The sequence below is a fragment of the Colossoma macropomum genome, unplaced genomic scaffold (assembly GCF_904425465.1).
Source record: "Colossoma macropomum unplaced genomic scaffold, Colossoma_macropomum, whole genome shotgun sequence".
Lineage (NCBI taxonomy): Eukaryota > Metazoa > Chordata > Actinopteri > Characiformes > Serrasalmidae > Colossoma > Colossoma macropomum.
Window position 1 is genome coordinate 4,744,485 of NW_023494796.1, and position 15,660 is coordinate 4,760,144.

Sequence of the window (15,660 nt, forward strand, 5' to 3'; positions counted from 1 at the left end):
ATCATGACTTGGAGATGCTAAAATATACCTGCTAGTGGGACTACAGGAATCAAAGCAGATAAACCCTAAAATATACCTACCAGAGGGACTGCACGATCAAATCTGGGAGATGTTAAAATATACCTGCCAGGGGGCTGCAGGACCAAAGTTGAGAGACACTAAAATGAACTTATCCCAGGGTCTGCAGGACAAATCCTGGGAAACACTAAAATATGCCTGTTAGGGAGACTTCAGGAATCAAAGCTGTCAGACAATAAAATATATGAGCCAGGGGGACTGCAGGATCAATGCTGTGAGATGTTAAAATATAACTGTCAAAGTGGCTTCAGGTTGGAAGCTGGGAGACACTAAAACATACTTGCCAGGGGGACTGGAGGATCAAAGCTTGGAGGTGCTAAAATATACCTGCAAGGGGGCTGCAAGAGCAAAGCTGGGAGATGTTAAAATATACCTACCAGTTACACCGCATGGTCATAGCTGTGAGACACTAAAATATACATTCAAGGGGGAAAGCAGGATCAAAGCTGTGAGACATTAAAATATAAACACTAGAGTTTGGCATGGACACAAGGACAGCCATGCAGAAAAGGACCTTATACCAAATGTGAAGTATGGTGTTGGATCTCTGATGTTGGTGGGCAGGTTTTCTTCCAAAGGCCCTGGACAATTTATTCAGATACATATTATCACAGACTCCATCATGTAGCAGCAGAAATAAAGTCAAAACCTGACCGCCTCAGCCAGGAAGCTTAAACTGGGCCACAGTTTGGGTCTTCCAGCAGGACAATGACCCAAAGCACGCCTCAAAAACAGCACAAAAACGGTTCCCTGATAACTGAACTAAGGTTTTGCCATGCCACTCCATTCCCCTGACCTAAACTCCAAAGGACACCTGTGGGCTGACCTGAAGAGGAGATTCCACAGTGTTGACCTCAAAATCTGAGTTTGTTGAGGGCACTGTGTAGCAGCAGGGAGAGGACCACTAGTTTGGAAGTAGCCATAATTCAGGCGTCAATGATAGTTCTGATAACTCACATTCAGATGAGTAGTATAATTTGTGAAAAGTCAATTTGGCAAACTAACAAGCATATTACTACAGTCTGCAATATGTCTTATGCTAATATATTCTACGTATGCTAAAAAATATACATTTCAAAAAGAAGAAACAAAAAACAAACATTTTTGATTACATAATTCTTAACAGGCTACTAAGAATACACTATTGATGCTGGAATTACATCCTCTGTCTGACCACTGAAAGAAAACATTTGTTTTTTTGTAGACTTAAATGAAGAAAAAGAAAAAGAAAAAAGAATAAACCATTCAATTCAATGTTATATAAGACTACTCAGACAGCAAGCACGATCCGGCCAGATTACCCTGGCGATCACAAAATCCTCCTGGCAGTCGGATCTGCACTGCGGACTTCAGCGTTAACGGCCCTAAACGGTCTACCGTATAGCAGAGTCAGAACAGACTTGGGCCGGATCTATTAAAACGGACGCACCTCATTTTAAATTTTGCCCTTCCCTTTTTCCTGCTCAGTCAGCATCGACATTGACCTGTGAAGTTTGCTTCCAACTTTGAGATAAGTTAATTATTACATTCAACATTTGAGGTATTCATAAGGTAATGCATTTTTTGATTGGTTAATTTATTTTTTACATATTATACTGAACTTGACAAGCAAAGAAGCTTAGTGGTAGAGGGGAAGTACAAATTATTTGAGTCCTGTTACATTAACATAAAAGTCTTTGATTATTAGGTCAAACACATTTTGCCTCTTCACCAGGTCCTGATGGACAGCCAGCTTCCTAACAAGAGGGGGTTTTCCTCTAAAAATATCTAGAATCTGACCTAGAATTACTTTTTCCTGCAAATTTTACTCCCAGAATGTGTTATGGTTATACATATTACTTCTGGTTTCCACCACAGCTCTTAATGCACTTGTGTGTCTTTACAGTCTTTGAAAACCTGAAACTCTTCCCATACTCTGAGCCGTGATACGGTTTCTCTCCTGTGTGAATGCGCTGGTGGTTTTGGAGATGACTCTGTTGAGTAAAACTCTGTCCACACTCTGAGCAGTGATACGGTTTCTCTCCTGTGTGAATGCGCTGGTGGTTTTGGAGATGACTCTGTCGATTAAAACTCTTTCCACACTCTAAGCAGTGATACGGCTTCTCTCCTGTGTGAATGCGCTGGTGTATTTTGAGTTTACTCTGTTCAGTAAAACTCTTCCCACACTCTGAGCAGTGATACGGTTTCTCTCCTGTGTGGATGCGCTGGTGTACTTTGAGATGACTCTGTGTAGTAAAACTCTTCCAACATGCTGAGCAGTGATATGGCTTCACTCCTGTGTGAATGTGCTGGTGCTGTTGGAGATGACTTTGTTGAGTAAAACTCTTCCCACACTGTGTGCAATGATACGGTTTCTCTCCTGTGTGGATGCGCTGGTGCGTTTGGAGATAACTGTGCGAAGTAAAACTCTTTCCACACTCTGAGCAGTGATACGGTTTCTCTCCTGTGTGAATGCGCTGGTGTATTTTGAGTTTACTCTGTTCAGTAAAACTCTGTCCACACTCTGAGCAGTGATACGGTTTCTCTCCTGTGTGGATGCGCTGGTGTGTTCTGAGATGACTCTGTGTATTAAAACTCTTCCCACACTCTGAGCAGTGACACGGCTTCACTCCGGTGTGAATGTGCTGGTGCTGTTCGAGATTACTCATTTGAGTAAAACTCTTCCCACACTCTGAGCAGCAATACGGTTTCTCTCCTGTGTGGATGCGCTGGTGTGTTTGGAGATTACTCTGTTTAGTAAAACTCTTTCCACACTCTGAGCAGTGATATGGTTTCTCTCCTGTGTGGATGCGCTGGTGTATTTTGAGTTTACTCTGTTCAGTAAAACTCTTCTCACACTCTGAGCAGTGATACGGCTTCTCTCCTGTGTGGATGCGCTGGTGTACTTTGAGATGACTCTGTGTAGTAAAACTCTTCCAACACGTTGAGCAGTGATATGACTTGACTTCTGTGTGAATGTGTTGGTGCTGTTGGAGATTACTCATTTGAGTAAAACTCTTCCCACACTCTGAGCAGCGATACGGTTTCTCTCCTGTGTGAATGCGCTGGTGTGTTTGGAGATGACTCTGTGCAGTAAAACTCTTCTGACACTCTGAGCAGTGATACGGCTTCTCTCCTGTGTGGATGCGCTGGTGTATTTTGAGTTTACTCTGTTCAGTAAAACTCTTCTCACACTCTGAGCAGTGATACGGCTTCTCTCCTGTGTGGATGCGCTGGTGTACTTTGAGATGACTCTGTGTAGTAAAACTCTTCCAACACGTTGAGCAGTGATATGGCTTGACTCCTGTATGAATGTGCTGGTGCTGTTGGAGATGGCTGTTTTGAGTAAAACTCTGTCCACACTCTGAGCAGTGATATGGTTTCTCTCCGGTGTGGATGCGTTGGTGTGTTCTGAGATGACTCTGTGCAGTAAAACTCTTTCCACACTCTGAGCAGTGATACGGTTTCTCTCTGGTGTGGATGCGCTTGTGTCTTCTGAGATGACTCTGTGCAGTAAAACTCTGTCCACACTCTGAGCAGTGATACGGTTTCTCTCCGGTGTGGATGCGCTGGTGTGTTCTGAGATGACTCTGTTTAGTAAAACTCTTCCCACACTCTGAGCAGTAGTGATTTCTCTCTTTGCTGTGTTCCTGTGTTTGTGTGTGAGATGTGTCATTGTGAGAGGTACCAGATGACATTTGCAAAGTACCACGTCTTATGGATGCCATATTCTTATATAACCACCTGTTTCAGCAGCTTAACTTTCCTCTTGGTGGAATGTCCTGTGGTGTCTAAGGAAGCACATTTAAGCTGAGTAGGAAAGGGCAGGAGAAGACTTGAAACAGGACATCATTCATTTCTGGAAAAAAAAAACAAAAAAAAAAAACTTAATTTGCAATGCAACAAATCCAAATCAAGAATTACATCTACTGGCAGAAAGGAAAGAATAAACTTCCATCTGATGAGGAAAAGCCAATAATCAAATTACTCAAACTCCTTAAATACACATAGACCACTGAAGCCATGTCACCATGCCATGTGTCATGTCACTATGCAGATACTGGAAATTGCAGGGCTAAACTGGATTTCTTCTTGGAGAAAATGACTGGGATTATTCAAAAACCACCACCATTACATACTGTGGTAAACAAAGTGATCCTAAACTCAATATGTTTCATTCTATGTATAACTGTCATATTTTCCCACTGAATGTAACTGGATCCTCTGCTTTACAACGTCATTGATGAGCTAAGAATTTTGCTTCATGTGTATTTTTTGTCATGTATAGACAATTTCAGAGCAAAATAAAATGTGGTCCTTCAAAACTCTTAGGGTGTTCACCCTTCACAGCTATGGACTCATTTGAACTATAGGTTATTGACTCTCACAAAACAGTACAAAAAATATAAAATTCATCTGAACACTTCTTGCTTATAAATGTCCTCGGTTTGAAAGGGAAGGTCAACTTTTGAAAGTTCTGGAAGACCAAGAAATCTCTCTTAAAAAATGCTAGTTTTTAGCATTTTTTAGGCAAAGCAAAACCCTCCACCTCACTGCCATAGACGTGGTGGAAGATTTGGCTGGCATGGCAACCATGATGCACTGTCCTACTGTGCAGTGTTGTTGCACAAATATCGTCTACATGGAAAGACTGTCAGATTGTAACCTCAATTGTGATCTCATCACAAATGTCATTTGCAAAAAAGTCTTAGATAAACCAGAACCATTTCAGATTCAAGTGTGGTGGTCTAATAAAACAAAAACTGAACTCTTTGGCTACAATCAACATTTACTGTGAAGGTGCCCAAACATTTGCAAATACCACAATTTCATTTTTTTCAACCTAATATACAAACCCCATTTCTGAAAAATTTAAGACATTTTTAAAAATAAGAATCTCTGATATGTTTATTCTCTTCAACTTTTAACTGACAAAAGTACAAAGAAATGATTTTTAATGTTTTAGCTGACCAACTGAATTATATTTTTTGATTGTAAACAAAAGGTTGGATTTGATGCGTGCAACACATTCAAAAAAAAAGTTGGGACACAGGCAGAGTATTCAAGTATTTGTGGAATTTTTCAAACAACGTTTGAACAAAAAGGAGCATCCACCAAAGGCTCAGTCTTTACTAATGAAGATGGGTTGTGCCTCACCACTTTGTATCAAACTGGTGACAGTTCAAAAAGAACATTTCTCAATGCAAGACTGCAAAGAACTTAGCTCAGTCACCATCTATCATACATCATTTTGCTAAAAGATTCACGGAATCCAGAGAAATCTCAGTCTGTGTAGGTCAAGGCCAGAAATCACTGTTGAATGTGTAGCCCCTCTGTATCAGTCTATGACTACTTTATGCGAGTAATGATTCTTCACAAAAGCTTTGGCTTCAGACATAGTGCCAAGTTTATTGGCTGAACACAAGAACAAAACATCGGGGCCATAAAAAGGTACAGACTACAGCTCTCAGCTCAGTCTCATTATACACATAACACCAGTGACAGTGACCGTTATGGCAATGACATCATAGACAATTCGACCGTAAGATTTTCATTCATAAAAGATATTGTATGTTAACTAAAATACTAATTACTCATCTCAAATGGTCTCAAAGGAATGTGTGCTGTGCAGATGAGTCCTTGTTTCAGCTTGTTTTTTGTGAAAAACGGACATGCCAAAGAAGAAAGCATCAAGACTTCTATCAAAAGGTCTAAAAGCCAAGATCTTCAATGGTATGGGGCCAAAAAAGTGCCAACGGTGTGACTGACTTGCATTCATGTGAAGGTACCACTGACACAGAGGAATGTATCAGAATTTTAGAGGAACATATGCAGCCATCGAGACAATGCCTTTTCTTGGAAAGCCCATGATTATTTCAGCAAGACAATGCCAGGCCTCATTCTGCATTTGCTACAACAGCATGGCTGTGTAGTCCAGATCATTCCTGTATTGAAAGTGTATAGCATATCATGAAGAGGAGAACACTACAGTTTGCCAGGCAAAATGTAGTGGTCCATAGATGAGCTCACCAGAGGACAGAGATGGGCAAGGAGTGGATGACGCGGTCATCTACCTCCTACACAGAGCTCTTTCTCACCTGGAGAAGCCTGGGAGCACTGTGAGAATCATGTTCTTTGATTTCTCCAGTGCATTTAACACCATACAGCCTAGGCACCTGAGGAACAAGCTGGAGGGGTTGATCACCACCTATCAAATTGGACTGTGGACTATCTCACCAATCCACCATGTATGTGAGGGCACAGGACTGTGTGTCTGACATGGTGGTCAGCAGCACAGGGTCCCCACTCGGCACCATTCTTCTTCACCCTGTAGACTTCATGTACAGCTCAAACTACCCTCTACAGGAGGTCTCTGATGACTCAGCAATCATCAGACTCTTTACAGATGAGGATGACAGAGTACAAAGAACCAACCCAGGACCTTGTGGACTGGTGTATGAGGAACCACCTCCTGATCAATGCGGGAAGACCAAAGAGATGGTGGTGGATTTTCACAGGGGCGGTCACTTCCCTCCACCAGTGAACATCCAGGGAATGGACATTGAGAGAGTGGACGCTTATAAGTACCTGGGTTTTTACCTCACCAACAGACTGGACTGGTCAGATAACACTAGTGCACTTTAAAGGAAAGGCCAGAGCAGAGTCTAACTGCTTAGCAGACTGAGATCGTTTGGAGTGTGGTGGGCACTCCTGAGGACCTTTTTCAACACTGTGGTAGCATCAGCCATCTTTTATGGAGTGGTCTGCTTGGGTAGCAGCATCTCAACTGCAGACAGGAAGAGACTTGATAGACTCATTAGGAGGGCCAGCTCTGTCCTGCGAAGCCCCCTAGACCTAGTGCATGTGGTTGGAGACAGGAGGATGTTAGCCAGACTAGCATGGAAGCTGGAGAACAGCTCCCACCCCATGACTAAGACTCTGGTAGTACTGGGCAGTTCCTTCAGTGACCGGCTGCTTCACCTCAAGTGTGTGAAGGAGAGCTATTGCAGGTCCTTCCTTTCTGCTGCTGTTAGACTTACAACCAGCACTAATATAATCAATACTCCAGGTGGAACACTTATAAAATATCTATATAATATATATATATATATAATATATATAATATATATATATATATATATATATATATATATATATATATATATATATATATATATATATACATACACACACACACACACACACACACACACTCAAATAGAGGAAGCTTTAACCACTACAGTATTGATTGGGTTTTTTGAGAATGTTTTGTTCACAGAAGCTAAATATGACTTGTGTTTAGGTGATCTCAGTGGTCATTTATACATATCTCAGCAAACATTTATTCTTCATTCCCCTTGCACATAAGAAAGAAAGGAGGAAGGAAAGAAAGAAAAACAGTGCACTAGCCAGGCTGAACAGTTCAAATTGATTTGAAATGCTAAGCAGAATTCACTGCCTGCAGTGTGTTCAGTCTGGGGTCAGTGTGCAGTATTAAAGCCAGACAGCTGTGCAGCTCAGTGTGAGGAACACAGGGCTCATCTCAGTGCATCTCCAAACTGTGGAGCACTGCATGAGCATCAACGATGGCGAGGCAGGCAGAGCAGCTCTCTGAGACGCAGAAAGGCTGTTCAGTGAAGCAGCTTGCTTTCTAGCTTCTGTTGAGTCGCAGCTCCGCGGGTGAGGTGGACCTTCCAGAGAGCCATTAACATTTACCAGTACACAGTGTAGCCTCAATCATTTTCATGTCAGCTAATCATTTAAAAATGCCATGTACATATCTTTAAGTGAGCGGCTACTTGGTGTTAGTTGATGCCTAATATAAAAAGACACAGCATTGTACACAGTGAGGCCCAGTGATGAGCACAGACTTTGTACTTTACATTACTGTGTTAGGCCTAAAATAAAAAAGGCTGGTACTGTGGGCTGAAAGTGTAAACGGACTGAAGGAAGACAGCTTCAATGCTTTGATCACTGTATTAAAAACGTTTTTGTTTAATATATAAATGAAACTCCATGACTACAACACAAATATAGCCATTTTATTTACTATCCAAAACCCCCAGTGAACCTACATGTGTCTTCTGAGTTTTATATGGAATGTTGATGATGGTCAAATAGTGGAAAATCTGAACTATTACCTCTCTTTTTCTTAGGGGACTAAAATTCAGAGGAGACTTTTTTTTTTGCCTTACAACACCCGGCATGTTCCTCTCCAGCATGAATAAATGCTTTAAATCTAAATCTTTTTGAAACCAACATAAAACAATGTCTTAGACATCAGGCATCATATTCATAACCACTTCATGTAATAAACTTCTACAAGGGAATGTTTAAAGCGGGCTTCCAATCTTATCCATAAAGGGCTGATGTGGCTGTGTTTTCATTCTCACAATGCAGGAGCTCACATGATCAGTTATTTGAAGACTGAGACCAAATGATTAGAGTATCATGTGTGGTCCTGCTGGTTTAGAGTGAAAACCAGGAGTGACAGCGGCACCGTGGGGATCAGATTGGACACCATTGTTTTAGAGAAATTACACTCTCCAGATGTCTGGTACCTATCACCACCACTGTGAACAATTCTGACTCTAAGTTTCTCAAGAACGGAGCGTTTTAGAACAAGCCACACTGAATTACTCAGTTTACATCTTAAACATTTAATAATGCAGAAATTAAAAAAAAGTTGGCTGAATTCCCTTTAAGTATTGCTACAGTGAGACAGATGGGGATGCCAAAGCCCAGGATTTTAGAGAACTTCCCCATGACCTCCTACCAGAAATGATGGATGTGAGGACAAAGCCAGAAGGTGTGACAGTAACTGTCAACGTGTCACTGTGTATGTCTTCTTAGTTGAGCTCACGTGATTGTTCTATATCTGCAGTCCATGTTTCAGCTGGAAATGATCTTGTGCTGCCTTTAGATACTAAGAGCTTATATATTTGTGATGATAATTTCTAAAACTTAAGGCTGCGTAGCTCTGAGCAGAGGAAAGGAGTGGGATTGTGAAAGTTACTAATGTTGATGATTTTCTTTAGAACTTCTTTGAGCTGTATATACTAAAAGTACCAGTATTGTATTTTTCATTGATGATACTGAAGGCCATGAACAAGCAGTTAGTGATATCTGTCCCAGGCTGGTTCCTCAAGCTTAAGATATGAAGGGTTTAGATTGGAATTATAGAGTTGTTCCATAAAGAACTGGGGAAAAAAAAATAGAATTGAGGATTTCATTACATTTTCAGCAGTTAGTGTGGAGAAAGTGACAGTGAGACAGAGGCACAAACAGGACAGAGACAGAAAGACAACAACAACAAACTCAGGTGCTACTGGGAAAGAACTGTTGTTGTTAAATAGCATAAAATCAGATGCACAAGTATTTAAACAGTGTTTTTGACTGAAGTTTAGACCATTAGCTTTAATTCTAAGTTTTGCAAAAATACTTAAAATGTATTACACAGTTCCTCCATTATCACTCCTCAGATGTAATTGGGAAGTTGACTGATAAGCAGTTGAAAAAAAAAGTCCTTAGTTTGTCCAATTATATTTTGGGCCTGTGAAAATGAAGGAACTATCTAAAAATTGCTGTAATTCCGAAAAATTTTAATGCAGTAATTTTGTTAAAGCACTTGAATTAAAGATAAAAGTCTAAACTTCAATCAAATCATGACTGCTTCATTGTGTTGGTGTACAGAGGCAAAATTACAAAGCTTGTCACTGTCCAAATACTTATGAACCTGAAAAGATACATGTAAGGCTTTAGGCACTCACCTTTTGTAAAAGTGATGTCTAATTCTCTGCTGAAAATCAGTTTCTGGTCAGTCCCTGAATCTGCGTCTATGGAAAACAATCATAAATCACTTCTAAGTCCATATACAGCGGCATGCATAAGTTTGGGCACCCCTGGTCAAAATTTCTGTTACTGTGAAAAACTAAGTGAGTAAAAGATGACCTGATTTCTAAAAGCCATAAAGTTAAAAGATAGCAATTCTTTAACATTTTAGGCAAGATGGCTTTTTTGTCTCCATAAATTATAGTTATAAACAAAACAAAACAAAACATAAACAAAAACAAAAACAAAAAAGGCAGAGCCTAAAGCAAATGTTTAGCCACGCTGCATGGTCAGAACTTAGTAACACCTCCTTTGGCAAATATCACAGCATTCTTGCTTTTCAGCTTTTCAGTTCTGTGAGATTTTTGGGGAGTCTAGCATACACTGCTCTTTTGAGGTCCATCCTCAATGATGTTTAGGTCATTGCAAAACCTTCAGCTAGTGCCTCTTGAGGTAGTCCACTGTAGATTTTGTGGTGTGTTTAGGATCATTATCCTGTTGTATAAGTCATCCTCTTTACGTCTTCAGCTTTTTTTTTTACAGACACTGTGGTGTCTGCTTCCAGAATTTGCTGGTGTTTAATTGAATCCATACTTTTCTCTACCAGTGAAATGTTCCCTGTGCCACTGACTGCAACACAGGCCCAAAGCATAACTGATCCACCTCTGTGCTAAACAGTTGGAGAGGTGTTCTTTGCATGAAATCCTGCACACTTTTTTTCTCCAAACAAGTTCTATTTTAACTTCATTTCTAAAATGCATTAGGGTGGTTTATACGGTCCTCTGCAAATTTCTGATGCTTGAATGTTGTGGTGAGGATGCAGGAAAGGTTTTCTTCTAATGACTCTTCCATGAAGGTCATGTTTGTGTAGGTGTTGCTGCACAGGAGAACAAAACACTGATCTTGCTTAAAGCATTGAAAAAAATGTTTCATCTTTAACCTTATGCCTTTCAAAGATCAGTTCATCTTCTACTCACGTCACTATTCCTAATAACAGATAGGTTGACCAGCGGTGCCCTAACTTGTCATTTAGCACAAAATAGGGGTATAGGACACCGTTTCAGCATCATCACCACAAGTGGCACATGCACAATAGTCAGGCCACAGGATGTGCAACATCAAGTAAGGCAAATTAAATCAAATACATCATGCTACAACTTTTTTGCTTGATACAAAAGGAAAACTTGCACAGCTCTCAAATTGCAGTCTGCTTTAACAACATTTTCTCTGATTTATTTATAAGTTACAAAATCCTAAACTACCCGACTGAAGTCAAAAATCAACTGTCAGGCCTGACACTTATTTCTGCTTATTGACAAATCATACTTAGACATCTCTGTATTACAATGAATCAAATTTTACTTGTTGTGTATCTTTACATGCCTCGTAAAGAATTACAGAGATTTACTAATGTGAAATTTAATGACTGTGCAAACTGATCATGGTCAGTTTGAATGATAACAGCCAGCACAAACAATCACAGTCAGGAGATCATGTAATAATTGTAAGAGGTCAGCCATAGACAAGAATTCTCTGACCACTAAAAGACATTCCTATATTGTTCCAGAACTACTATTGGTTCTCCACATTCGTACATACATATTCGTACATGTACTCTTTCATATTTGATGATTAATATGACAGACTTTGTGCATATTTAGCTACACTAGCTAAAAGCCATTGATAACAGTGGCTATTATCCCAAACTGTTATCCGGCTAACATAAAGCAGCTGAGTCACATTTACCAGAGATTTTGTACTCATGTCTTTAAAAGGCTGATGCTACAGACAATAAACCACCATCAATATAATTTCTCTGAGATCAGCTCAGTATAAACAGCTAACATTAGTGTAAAGTCTACTTGTTCACTTGTTCAAGGTCCCAAAATACAGCGAATTTCACTTAATTCACAATTTACTGAAAGAACATCTGAAAGGCAAAATATGCAATTCATTTTAAAACACCTTGGATCTGTAAAGAAGAGAATCAGGTTCAACCTTAAAAAGACTCATTACAACCAGAACACATGACTAGTTTGGTTGAGTCATTTGCTGCAGGATAAACACAAATTTTAAGATTATACTAAGCACTGACATAATAATCCATATCCTACAGATAAATACAAAAAAAGAATAATCACTTAATCACATGATCAACTGCTGCAGCCAGTGTATAAACCCACTTTAAGCTTTGTGTATTCTTATAAAAACACCTCCATATCATACACAGAAAGGGAAAAGCCACATCTGCTGCTCCTCAGACACACAGCCCATTTACAAACCACCAAACCCGGTCACAGCAGCTCCTCCTCTAAATCACTGCAGGATGAGCAGCGTTTCCATCAATGAGGCTCTAACAGACATTTAAAGACCCTCATCAGTCAGTTAGACCGACATATAAGGACTGAAACCAGCTTAAAGCAGCACTTACAGCTCTTTAATCTCAGACTGAGTCTCCGTTTCAGAGTCTCCCCCAAACACAACGCGCTGTGTGGAGACAACAACAATAGCGAGCGGAGTCCCGACAACACCCGGAGGGTGTTTTTCAAAATAAAAGTTTCTAGCTCTCAGTACGTTTTAGTTAATCTTAATAAAAAAGGCATGTTAGTAATTTACTTTCTAAAAATGTTATAAGACACATTATGATTTTATATTAAACAAGCGTCACAACTATACAGTAAATTCAAGGAGTTTTAAATAATAAAGCTGTGGTGTAAATTCCTTCAAGCAGAATGTGTTTCTTTTCTGTGTTTCTGTGACTTTGTGTTGATTTAAGAATTCACTGTAATATATTTTGATGGAGAAATTCATACAACAGATAATCTCTCATTCGGTTCTTGCAAAATGGATTTAGTGGAACATTGAATGACACTGCCTTTATGAAGAAGCACACATAAAGACCACAGTTGCTGCCACACATTTCTCTCAGAAAATGGGGGCATTGTGATAAAATTCATATTGTAAAGACACATCTGTAATTGTTCCATGTAATGCCAAAATATTGGACAGGCATATTTTTTTGTATTTTAGCAAGAACTTAAATAATTTCCTGTTCATATGATTTTAATGAGTCTAAGATTTTTATGTTGATATCAATAATTTTTTTGTCTAACAGATTTTGTGTTATATTGAAAACAGCAGTAACTCAGTATACAGAGCCTATATTAACTGGAATAACTACAGTGTTAAATCTCCACCAGTTTCTTTTGAATTTTGGAGCATCTGACAGAATGTCCTTACAACATAAACTGCAAAGCTGTTGACTTGCAAATGTGGATGGGCACATCAGCACCTTTTTCCATTTACGTTTTCTTCTAAAAGATCAAGTCGGCATCTGTAAGAGCAGTTTTTCATTGAGAGAGATAATGCCTCCAATTTTGGAAATATTATTATTAAACACTAAAGACAAAGTTATTTTTTGTCCTGTATTAAAGTTCCACTGCTCTGATATGACAAGTAGTGCTTTAGGGCAATGAATGGTTAATTTTTTTATAATATACACTGAATCGTTTTGTCCACATTTGTTACACTTTGTAATTTTAGAAAATGATTTCAGTGAAACCTCAAGTCCTGTAGATGTAATCAGGTTTGTTGGTAACATAAGGATTTTGTTGTTTCTGCTATATAGAGCTGCATCTTTACTGCATAAATTGCAGCTGAACAAAGACAAAACATGAATGTACATCAAATCACTTGATAAAAAATGTCCCTGAAAGTGTTTGTTGTTCAAAGTGGTCAATGTAGGAATAAATAGACTGTGCTGTAATTTCAGTCGAGATTCATTTGCTAGACTAGGCACAGACACATCATTAGATATCTGACATTCTGAGACTCTGCTATCCAGGTATTTACTCTGTGTGTTACCCTATGAACTGATTTATTCATATAATTAAATAATCCCTTAAGTTTCATAATTTCTGCTATTATCTGGATGTAATATAGAATCATTTGTACATATTTTCTGATTGTTGCACATTAGCACTGATCAGTAATAATTGCACACAATTTATATCGAATACTTTTGGATTTAAGTCTATGAGTTGGCAGTTCTATGAACAGTGAAGGTGTTATTTGTGTTCTTGAAAGTTTGCCTTCATAATTAAGAATTCTCTGTACATGTAAAACTAGAATATCTGAAGATGTGACCCATTCAGAGTATCAAGTCATAGAGCTCAAACAGGGTTTACACTGTTCGACTGACTCTGGTTCTAATATCACCTTTTTAAACAGCTGCTCAAGAGAAGTCTTTCTTTGGATCTGTCGAGGGACATAAATGACAATCACTTTGTAAATCACCTAGAAATACTCAGAGCGAACATTACACAAATCCTTGTTTTCAATGCTGACACGTGTTTTAATGCTTAAATCGTTCAACCAAGTCATCAGTGGATATATTCAATTGAGAGGGTCATTTTGATGGATAAATTTCAGTGAGGGAATCATTGATTCAATTTCCATTAATATTTCTTTTAATGTAGTTTTACTAAATATTTTTCTAGGGTTTTGTATTGCTGAACGTAATAAGTTGGTCAGGTGTTTTTTTTATTGGTGGCATATTAATTGTTTTATGTGTTCTGTGGGATTGCAGTGAACTTTTCATAACATTAAGACTCAGAATACATTGCAGAGTGGCATTAAACCATCAATCCTGGAAATTATTTGAAAATTTGCAGATTTCTTTTGTGATATTTTCATTCATGCTTGTAATAATTTTTTGGTTCATTTTGAATATTTTGCTACAGGTGGCTTGTAAAATGTTCTACGCAGATGTCCAGGTATTGTTCTTTTCTTTTGCCTATGTTCCTCTGACGGCTACATTTCTCTTTTCTGTTTATTTTTACATGAAGTTTCTCACAGAATTTTCTCCCTTTAGCTTAATATAACACATGAATTTGATCAATGCATTGATCAATGTGTGGCTTTTAGTAGTTGAGAAATAATGATTTGTTATTTTTTGTATGCCTCACAAATGGATGCAGTTTTATGTGTACTTTTATTAGGGTAGGAGGATGAGAACTGTGACAGGTTTCCTGACATGAGATCACTCCAAAGGGATATAACAGGCAGAAAGTTAGTGAAGAGTTTCTCTAAAAGCATCGGGACATAAAACACATTTTTACCACTGCCTTCTACATTTATATCATCTGTTGCCTGACAATGAATATCTTCAAAGCATTTTATAAAAGGTGATTTGGTATTCTTCATTATTGTCCTGTAATCATCTTATATATTTTTATTGCTTTCAAGTATTCAAACTAGTTAGTTCTTTTTATTTGTGCATTGCTCCTGTCTACCAAAACTGAATCATTTTTACTTGACAGGATAATACATATGTCATGAAGAACTGAACAAATGTTTTTGAGGTCTGTAGAATTCACTGATAGACTAAAAAAGATGTGCCAAACATATATTTGCTGTTTTTCCCACTGAACTGCTATTTACAAATTTCACTTGCTTGCCTTATGAGATGACTTTTGCAGGTTCTGATGAAAGTCTAAATCACCTGCTGAGGCTGTTCCATTTATAATTCTCCAGCAACATCTAAGGTATATTTCCACTGTTTCATTATTAAATACGTTAACAGATGCATTAACCCAGATATCAAACTGTTTCAAACTTTCTTTACCACAGTTTGTTCCCAGGAAAAGAATATTAGGTCCTACATAAGTACAGCCTTCTTTACATTCTGGTTTTATCTCTATTTTGCTTTTTTTCCCCCCATTTTGTTCAGAATTAAATTATTCAATACCTGGATTCGTTTCACCACCGATA

At 38.6% G+C, this 15,660-nt stretch overlaps 1 pseudogene; it reads right to left on the reverse strand.

Annotated features, from left to right (window-relative positions):
- LOC118817003 overlaps positions 1–12,417 on the reverse strand; it is a 304,992-nt pseudogene extending 292,575 nt beyond the window's left edge.
- Between the last annotated feature and the right edge of the window lie 3,243 nt (positions 12,418–15,660).